This window comes from Chinchilla lanigera, unplaced genomic scaffold, assembly GCF_000276665.1.
Source record: "Chinchilla lanigera isolate Chin_1 unplaced genomic scaffold, ChiLan1.0 scaffold00028, whole genome shotgun sequence".
Lineage (NCBI taxonomy): Eukaryota > Metazoa > Chordata > Mammalia > Rodentia > Chinchillidae > Chinchilla > Chinchilla lanigera.
In genome coordinates, this window is record NW_004955429.1 from 18,959,774 (window position 1) to 18,969,178 (window position 9,405).

General features: G+C 47.8%; 1 long non-coding RNA gene across 1 annotated transcript; it reads left to right on the forward strand.

The window, feature by feature from the left end:
• Window positions 1-2,602: 2,602 nt before the first annotated feature.
• Window positions 2,603-8,008, forward strand: LOC102029645. The gene is made up of 3 exons (XR_261362.2): window positions 2,603-4,743; window positions 4,857-4,933; window positions 7,239-8,008. It is a non-coding gene; the product is annotated as an uncharacterized LOC102029645 (long non-coding RNA).
• Window positions 8,009-9,405: the final 1,397 nt, after the last annotated feature.

Here is a 9,405-nt window from a genome sequence, read left to right on the forward strand (position 1 = left end):
CCCTGAGAGCTGAAAAGTAGACAAAATCAGATTGATAAAGAAAGTACTGCCTCAAATGTTCCCATAGAAGAACCACTGAAGAAGATAGCTGACAGAAGGAAGGCCAAAGTATATGACCAGGAAAGTGGTGGGGTCACCAGGAAGATCATACAGGCAGGAGGATTCTTCCATGGCTACGTGTTTGACCCCTTTGGGCAGGTACTGTAGTGAGCAGTAGAGATGTTTGGATGCTTAGGTCATAAGGGCAGAGCATTACTCAGGCAGCAAATACAAACCAAAAAGGGAGTCTCAATTCTGCAGTTCCTACTGGTCTGCTCTACCAACAGCAGGTACCTTCCTTTGCTTGCTCTGAGCAGCCTGAAGTAATAACTGGAGTTCATCCTAGTCTTTCTACCCGCTGCCACCCCACTGCCAGGTTAGCAGAGATTTCCCAATATAAAAACAAGATTGGCCGGGGATATAGCTCAGAGGCACAAGCCCCTGCCTGGCAAGTGCAAGTCCTGAATTTGATTCCTGGCACACAAAAAAACCAAACAAACAAGAGTGCTTCAAGGAGCTTCCAAAAATATATGGAGAAGCAACATTGAGAAAGCACTAATTTCAGCAAACAGGTTTCACATCAAAGGAAATATTAGTAATGTAAGCAAAATAGGACTTTGAAATGGTAACTATTAGATCCATAAAGAGATCTCGAGAACTAGATCATTCACAGCAAAAATTTAAAGCTGACAGATGGGCTGGATTAGCAGAGTGGATGTAACTGAAGAATAAGTTAGTGAACTGGAAGACAAAATAGGAATTCTCTTTTGAGTATGTGATCTCATGGCATCATGAGATGGAGACATAAAAAGAAAAATGTTGAAATATGGAGAAAATATCCAGATATTTCAGCACCTACGTATAAGGAGTTTCACAGAAATTGATAGAACGGAGAAAAAGAAAATAGCAGAGAGCTAGTGTAAGAAAATGTGCCAGAAATTAGAAAAAAAAGAGGGCAAAAAATTAAGTAGTATGGTCAAGTACAAAGTAGGGTGGATGAGAAAAGACCAATAGCCAGATGTCCTGATTCTAAAGATGAAGCAAAACTACCACAGATGAGGGAACAAAATTTCCAGAGAAAAAGGGAAGATTGTGTACAAAGGAACAAGAGTGAGAGTAACAATTGATTTCTCACTGACAGTGCTAAATGCAAAAGGGCAATGGGGCTGCAAGCACAAGGCTGTGGGGATGGGGAGAATATTGGACCTGCAATTATACGCCCAGCAAAACTATCACCCAAACCCATGGGGAAAAAAGAGTCACTGTGGACATCACGGATTCAGTTTCCTATCCACTGGCTCTCACCAAGAAAGTTACCAGCAGTCATCAAAAAGCAACCTAAAGCAAAAGAAGTGGGCATCAAGTGCCTCCTTTTCGCTACTGACACACACTTCTTCCCAAAAGAGACCACAGCAAGGCAGTCTGTCTTGATTAGCTCACTCCTGGGTGAGGGAAAGTGAACTGACCTGTCATTTCCCCAAGACAAATGGCTGGACAGGAGCAAGCAAGCACCTGTGCAGAAGGTCTCTTCATTCTTAGCTGCTCTTGAGGGTTCCCAGTATGGAAATGTGTTTGTCAGGGGGCATTGGCACCAAGCTCTGGCTTGTCCCTCTGGCACCTAGAGCGGTATGGCCACCTGGTTGGGCTCACCATTCTTCTAAATAGGTGTTCGGCATCCCTCATATTCTCAAATCCATGAGTGGTCAAAAAGAGGCTGGGATGATTATGCCTCTGCACAGACTGATATTATGGTTTGCAGTAAGCTCACCTCAGAGACATTTTCTATTTAGAAATCTTACATGGCAGACTTTGATTGCTCAGAACAAGTGCTGTCTTCCCCACTGAGCAGAGGGAAGCAAGGCCTGGACCTCTGGGAGCTCGGCCTAGTGGCATCTTAGGACACTGCCTGCCCTGCTGGATAGAGGGGCAAGACCAGGCAGGGAGAGGGCCTGACTATCTCAGGAAGGAAAGAGAAGCTGGGCTGTGTATCCCAGGAGCCCAAGCACGAGTACACAGAACTCTGGTTTGGTAATCCTCCTAGGTAGCAGTGACAAAGGAGGCTACAGGCCACCAGAGTCCAAAACAGTGTCCAATAGGTTGTCTTTGCATGCCCTGCAAGGTCTCTCCACAGAGGAGTGTTGGAAGCTCTCTAAAAGTTGAGGTGATTCTTCCCCCTTGGATTTCTATCCTCTGCCCACCCTCATGTTTAGGAGAAAAAAGTGAGGCCAGTGTTCCCAGTATGAGTTTGTGTATCCCCGGTGGCTTCTCCAGTTCTTAGCTCACTGTAGTCCATGTGGAGCAGAGCCCTGGCCAACCCTCCATTCTCTCAGATGGGTATCTGTCCCTCCTCTCATCTCTGAAAGAGACCAGAGGCTGTGTTCAAAGAACCACATGAACCTTGCTAATAGTTTTTAGTCCTTTTATTATAATCATAGACTGCAATCTAAAGGAGGCCCTCAAAGCTACAATGCCCTGTCCCCTGGATCTAGGCAGGACCAAATTAAAGCAGTTTCCTCAGATAAACATCCTCTTGGCTTTTTTATTAAAGAAAAAAAAAAAAAAACCAAAGAAGTGGCTACAACAATGTCTCTTGGGAAGGCTTCCTGCATTTCCTGCTATTGGTCAAGAAAGATTCACTTGTTGCAAATCTTGAGCAAGATTTAGGGAAAGGGCCGGCGGTCAGGGTTCTCCAAATTCTTGAAGAGCATCATATGCATGTGCCCTCCTGCCAGCTTTCCCGGGAAAAAGAAAACCTCTTGGTTCTTGAACCTGCTATAGTTTTTAGATGTTACATGTGCAAGTTGGGATCAGCCTTCAGATTTTTCATTCATTTCATTTCATTCATTCATTCATTCATTCATTCATATTCCAGGCACTATACACTTGTTAAAAATCCTCAGGGCACAAGCAGAGGAAACTATGGCAAAGAGACCAGAAGTGAGACCCAGGTGGGCTGGGAGGGAAGCAGGCTTTTGTTTAGGGCTTCCTTACGAAAACAGACACCCAGCAGCATTGGTCCAAAGATGCATCTCCCAAGGGCACATTCTCCCACATGTATGGATATCAGGCCACCCCAGTAGGCATATTTCTCCATAAACCTGCAGCTACAGAGGACTTTTTGCAAACCTGGCTTGAACACAAGATTTAAAGACGTGATTCCTACCACAAGACTGTGAGCATTTGAGTCATCTTAAGGCCAAGAGGTGGTATTTAGAGCTGTTTCTGCACCCCCTGCCCAAGAAAACTGACCTGAAAGCCAAAGTTGGTTAGTACTGAGGCCCAAGTACCTGAGTCCACAGAGCTGAAGATTTTTCAGTGCTATATCACTTCCCGTTACTCACTCAGAGAGCTGGGCATGGTTTCTCTTCACGACAGCTGCAGGGCTCACAATAATAAAATGGAAGAGTTGAGTGGCACTCACAGGTTCAGCTTGCCTGCGTGCCTCCCACTGCAAAGGAAGAAAGGAAACCCAGGAACATGGAGGATATCTTGCCTCCACTTCTCAGGGGTCTCTGTCTGGATCCCCACCTCGAGGGTCTTCAGCAGAACTGAGACTGCACTGTCTTGATTCCGATTCAGTGTTTTTTTCTTTCTTTCTTTCTGTATGTTCTTGCTTTCCCTAAGCCTACAGGCCAGGTCATAACTTAGCAGCAGGCAGAAGAATAATGACATGACTGTAACTGTGTGCCAGTATAATACGAATTTAAAGAGTACAAGGTGACACCAAGATCACGGTGGCACCAGACTGTAACTGTTGCTTGACCTTCCACCATTAGAGATTCATTCTTTTGTAAGGGGGAGTTTGGGTATTCTTCCAGAATTTCCTCATGTGGTGCAGATCCACCAACAGGCGATAGCTAACAGACTGCAAGAGCTGCTTCTCCAGAACAGGTGATTCCCAACCCTGGTGATGCCGGGACAGGGCATCACTTTGGAATGCATTACAATAAGGATGGATTTGGGGCCCATGCAAGAACGGGTTCTCACCCTGTGGTAGGCGTTCAATAAATGCTACCAGCTGCTGGACTAGGAATGTGAGACAGAATGTGACTGGGAAGCTCTCTTCAAAGACTGAGCAAGTGTTCAGGAAGGCAGAGGAAAAGATAGTACTGCTCACGCTCCTGTGCTTTCAGATGACATTTGGCCCAGGGTTTTCTGCATAGTAGGCATCAAGACCCTGTGAGAACCAGTCCCTTGCTTACCCCAAAGTCTTCCAGTAACAAGTTGATCAGCGCTGATACTTTTGCCTCTGGCTAAAGAAGGGGAGTTTGTATTATTATCCTACGAGTGAAGGACGGAGAAAGAGACCAAGATGAAGAGGGGACGATGTGTCCCTTTTATGCTACTCTGACACTGGAGTTTGTGCCCTTAGAGAGGAATGGAAGTGTTGAGGCCAGAAGTGGAACAGGTTGCTTCTCCAGGTGCCCTGATGGAGCTCTGAACACAGGCGTGGGCCTGGGGGCTCGTCAGACCCGTTCATGCTTCAGCACCGTGTCCTCATTGTCAACCCGGGCAAGAGAAAGGAAACCTCCAAGACACTGGGCGGTGACTGTTGGGATTCAGATGTAAAACGTCCCTGAAAGACTCACGTGCATGGAAGGTGACTGGATCACGGCGCGCTATACTCATTGGTGGATTCATCCTGGAAGGCTGTGTTCCTGTTCCTGACGCCTCCCTTCTCTCTCGGATCCTGGCTGCCATGAGGTAAGCAGTTTTCTTCGGCCACTTTCTTCCACCCTGGTGGTTCTGCCTGGGAGCCAGCTGACGAAGGACTAAAACCACAACCCAGAGTAAACCTCTCCTCCTGTAAATTACAGGTGTAGGTATTTTGTCTGGACAGAAAGTGACTAAGACATGAACCAAGGGGATGGAGATGAAGAGAAGATGACTCCATGTGAGTAGACAGGACGAGGTCCTGCAAGGCCTCCTGGAAACATTTGGGAAGTCTTTGCAGGGGGAGTAGTGGTAAATAAAGGATTGTGTTGCAAAAGGGGTCAAGAAAAGGAACTTTGAACAAATACCACTCAGTGCGACACAGGCTGTAGTGGCCTGGTGACACCTGGGTTCCCTTTAGATCTTTAGGTCCCTGCTGAGACAAAAATGGTCCAGTATTTCATTGATCCAATCTCTTTCCTTCTTATCTACCCTAGTTTAGACTATAGTTCTACAGGACCGGAAGTCTGTTTCCAATCCTGTCTGGAAAAAGTTGGTGGCAGGAACGGTTTCAGAACTTCATGCTGGGAACTTTGCGGCCCAGTTCGGAGCAGGGAGGGGGAAATCCAGTCTTCACCTTAGGTGACCTGAGATGAAATGCGGCAGAAAGCAGGGAGCGAGTGTGCTCTGAGTGTCTGGGCAGAAACCCTGACTTGAACCTTCCAGGACCTGTTTATTGGACTGGGTGAAAAGACCCAAGCTAGGTGCGACAGAGTGGAACGTGCCTGTAATCTCAGCCTCTCAGGAAGCTGAGGCAGGCAGGTTGCAAGTTCTAGATCAGCCTAGGCAAGTTAGTGGGGTCTTGTCTCAAAATAAGACAAAAAGGGCTGAGGGGTATAGCTCAGTGGTAGAGCACTTGCCTAGCGTGCTTGAGGCCCTGGGTTCCACCCCTGACACTGCAAGAAAAGAAAAACAAAAGCACCCCAGATATTTAATCAATCTCACTGTGCAAGAGACTATCCTGTTGCATGGGATGATAATAGATTGGTTAGGAGGATGAGAGGAAGGAAGGAAGGAAGGAAGGAAGGAAGGAAGGAAGGAAGGAAGGGAGGGAGGAAGGAAGGAAGGAGAGACAAAACCAGATCTCCCCTGCACATTGGAGAAGAGAGCATGTCTGCAGAGTTACTCTAATATCATTATCCTCCTTTCCCTCCATCATCCTCTTGTGAAAGTGCTAGGTCTTCACTTCCTTTCCATAACTAACCCCAGATTTGCTCAGGATGCATTAACTAAGCTTGATGTAGATGGTTAGCATTGGGCACTGTATAAGCTGAAATCCTCCTGAAGTCAAAAACAAAACAAGAAAAGCAATGTCTTCTATACCTGCAAATACATTGTGCAACCCAAAGTGACACCACTGAGAGAAGCTGTTGCTAAGCAGGTGTGACACACATCACTGCACTGAGAATGTAAGTTGATAGGTGTCGTTTAGAAGGAGGTGCCCTGTCAAGAGCCATTGCTGGCTTGACAGCAACTGGACCTCTAGGGTTGGGGTGTACTTTTTGCACTTGTCTTTGTACCTGAGAGAAGAACAGCAGATACAGTTTTGCTGAGTAAATTCACTCACATGAGCCTGGTTCTAGGTTAAGCACTTTATAACAGCCTTAAACAGAAAGTTTTGACCAGGACCACCTTTTTTTGCAGATGGCAATTTGAGGGCTCAAGGAAGTTAAGCAATGTGTCCCAGGTCACAGTTATGTAAATGTCAGAGTCCAGATTTAAACCAGGCCCGTGGGCTCCAAGGTCTGGGTCTTTTCCTTATGGTGTCTAGGAGACATGCATTTAAGAGAAGTCCAGTCCTCTCCTCAGTGCATGACCTGGCTCTAACCCTTTGTCACCAGGTTCTTTTGCTCTGTGAACCACCCTTTCCTATTCTATAAAGTGGGCACAAGAACCCATTGACGCCTGAAATTGGTGCAAGGGTTGAGTGGGCTGTGCCCGTGAGATCACTTGGCACACGCCTACCCATGGAGGGCCCTGGGCCTGCAGTGCACATGCTGAGGATGGAGGCCCTGTCTGGCTCTTGGGTGGCTGGGAAGAAGAACTGTGTTGGTAGGGAGTCAGCCCTCTGCATTTGCTGGTGTCCCTCCATCCCAGCAGAGGGAAGACCCAGCTGCTGACAGCCACCGCTGCGCTAGAATTAAATGGATACCAGGCAGAGCCAAGCAGCAAGAGCCCCTCTTCTTTTGCTGATTTTTACAATGTCACCTAATCACTATTTAGTTTTTCCTGTGGAATAACTTGAACCAGTCCAAGTGATGTGCTTACATAACCAGGGCGGTCCTGGACAAACAGATGCTAACTTGGCTTCTTGACCTGCAGTACACAGCTGGGGGTCAGGGGACCGGAGCCTCTGTGGGTAAACACCACACAAGAGCCTCACAGCAGAGGAACAAAGCCCAGAAAATCCAGCGCTCAGCAGTCATTACTTAGACTTTTGGTTGAGAGCTTGGCAAAGATGGTAATTGACTTTTGTTTCTTTGTAGGTAGATTCGCCACAGGGCGGGCTACTTCCAGGAAAGATGACACACTGGCTGGTTCTCCAGCAGCCTGCTGGAGGCTTTGCGGCTGTCACCTGTAACTCTCCTTGCGTACCTTGGGGCAGCACATTAATTTGAATCTTCTGAAGTCAAGAATCACATAATAGGTAGAAATTCTCTTTGTATCTGTCTAAATACATAAACTGAATCAAAGAGAAGTAATTTTTGGACAGTCTGCTGATTTGCCTGGGGTCACTGGGAGCTGGTGAGCTGATGGGGTTACGCTGACCTATTTTGCAGAGGCGTGTATGTGGAGGAATTCATTGATTCCGCTAGGGAGCTCTGCCCTGGACCAGCGAGATCAAGTGATGACTGCCTCTAACGGTTCCTGGTTCTGTCTTTGAGGCTGCTAGAGTCAAAGATTCTCTTAAAAAATCCAAAAACAAAACAAAACAAAAAACCCCTTGACATATCTTTTGACCACTGAGGCCAAACAGTGGCCCAGTCCTGGGTGACCACTGTGGTCAGCACGACTCCTGTGGCCGCCATTGCAACCTCAGACCCAGTGGAACTTTCCCTTCCATTGCTCTCGGAGACACGAGACAGAGAGGGTCCTCAGCTGTCCAGCGCTTGCTTTGGTCCCCACATGTGAGTTTTGCTGCAAGATGCTTTGGAGCAAACTTTGTTGTGATTTGGATGGGGTCTGTAGTGGATTGATAACTGGTGGTCAACTTGTAACCCCCAGCTGAACTGAGTGAGTGGTGCTGGGTGTGGGAGGCCCACCTGAGGACTGTTGCCAGCAGCATAAGAGGCAGACCTGGAGAAGAAGAGGCGGGCTGTTGGGAACTGAGAGAGGCTGTGGGGAGCTGGCTTTCCTGATGAACTTGGCTGTTTTCATCCACTGAGGAGCTTGGGACCTCGCTGGCGCTGAGAATGGCTTCGGTTCACTTTGGAGAGCTCTGGTCCTCACTTTGAGCATCCCTTCCTGGTTCCGGAGGGGAAGATGGTGCACTGCTGGCCTCCTGGAAAAGCTTGCTGCGTTGGTTTCCCTGGTGGGAGCTCGGCCGTCCTGATCGTCAGAGAAGCTCGGGACCTCACTGTTGCCGAGGATGGCCGTGGTGCCCTTTGGGGGAGCTGTGGTTCTTCTGAGCATCACTTCCCGGCTCCAGTGCAGATCCCTCAGCCTGCTAGCGCAGGTCCTTCTTCCTGCTGGCACAGACTTTGTGGATTCCACTACTGACCTTTGGGCCTTCCCAGGAGTTCTGTGAAATAGGCCTGCATGAGACGTTGTCGTGGGCTCTGGGCCTCTGGTTGGATTCACGGGAGGCATTGTTGTGAGCTCTGGGTATTCAGCTCAACTCATGTAGGGCATTGTTGTGGGATCCAGGCCCTCAACTGGATTCCTTGGTCTTGGTGTGTGCCCTGCACTCTTTTGTATACTGTTCTTGGGTGACTATATAAATAATCATATGAAGTATGTGTCCTGTATTGTGTTGTTCCCCTTGCAAAATAAGCCCCAAACCAACACAGGGTCAGAATCATAATTCACACCATAAAACTGCAAAAGCACTGTCTCACATCAGTGCAGCCATGTGGGAAGGAAACTGCACTGTCTTAGAATCCTGTGCCCCAGGACTGTGCTGGACACTTCCACATCTGCTGGGCTTGTCCTCACAGTGACCACCAGTGAGGCATTTACACACAGACGAGAGATTAGCTCACCCTTTCTTCCAGGTGCTGCTGAATGTCTCCTCCCTTGACCTCCCTCCCACTCTGGAACACCATTTTGTCCCCAGACAGGACCCAAGGAGATCCCTCAAAGCAGAGACGGGGAACCTGAACTCACCCCATCCACGGGGCAGGCTGCAGCTTCGCTGGCTTCCGCCACAGAGAAAGAATTTTCAAGACAGACGCATTAGTAAGAAGCCTAGAGGTATTTTCAGGCAGAATTTTTAAAGTACACAAACAGATAGAGTGTGAGCTCTGAAGAGAGAGGCACAGTGTGGTCTGGAGCTGGGAATATTTATAGGTTTTTGGTGGTGGAGGAAATCTGTGAACTTTGCAAGTCTATAGAAAGTTTGGGTGTGGCTGACAGGAGAAAAGTGATGGTCCACGCACAGGTAGAACAAAAATGTCTCATTTTATAAATGAAAGGATGGCCCATTTTACAGGG